The 270-nt window shown below is 28.5% G+C and overlaps 1 long non-coding RNA gene across 1 annotated transcript; it reads right to left on the bottom strand.

Annotated features, from left to right (window-relative positions):
- LOC105367206 (uncharacterized) lies at positions 1-270 on the bottom strand. The gene is made up of 2 exons (XR_913047.1): positions 198-270; positions 1-32 (listed from the first exon to the last, which is right to left on the bottom strand). It is a non-coding gene; the product is annotated as an uncharacterized LOC105367206 (long non-coding RNA).

The raw sequence follows: 270 nt of genomic DNA, 5'->3' as shown, positions 1-270 counted from the left end.
GAATTTTTCATAACTATTTTTGCAAAGAGTACCTAGAATAAAAATGGACTTTGTATAAATGTGAACAGTATTATTAAATAATCATTATAAATTTCACAATTATAGTTTACTCTCAAGTCCATTAGAAGAATATTAATCAGAATGTTATGTCATTGAGTAAATGTAATTGATTTAGCGAAAAGTATATCTGCATTTACCTATGGTGATTTTCTGCATTAACAATTGTTTGTCAACTGTTCCAATTATCACTGTGGGGTCTTCATGGGGCAC

This window comes from Ceratosolen solmsi, unplaced genomic scaffold (genome assembly GCF_000503995.2).
Source record: "Ceratosolen solmsi marchali unplaced genomic scaffold, CerSol_1.0 C3266400, whole genome shotgun sequence".
NCBI classification, from domain to species: domain Eukaryota; kingdom Metazoa; phylum Arthropoda; class Insecta; order Hymenoptera; family Agaonidae; genus Ceratosolen; species Ceratosolen solmsi.
The sequence above is the reverse complement of the archived record's forward strand: the minus strand, read 5'-3'. Positions and strand labels throughout refer to the sequence as shown.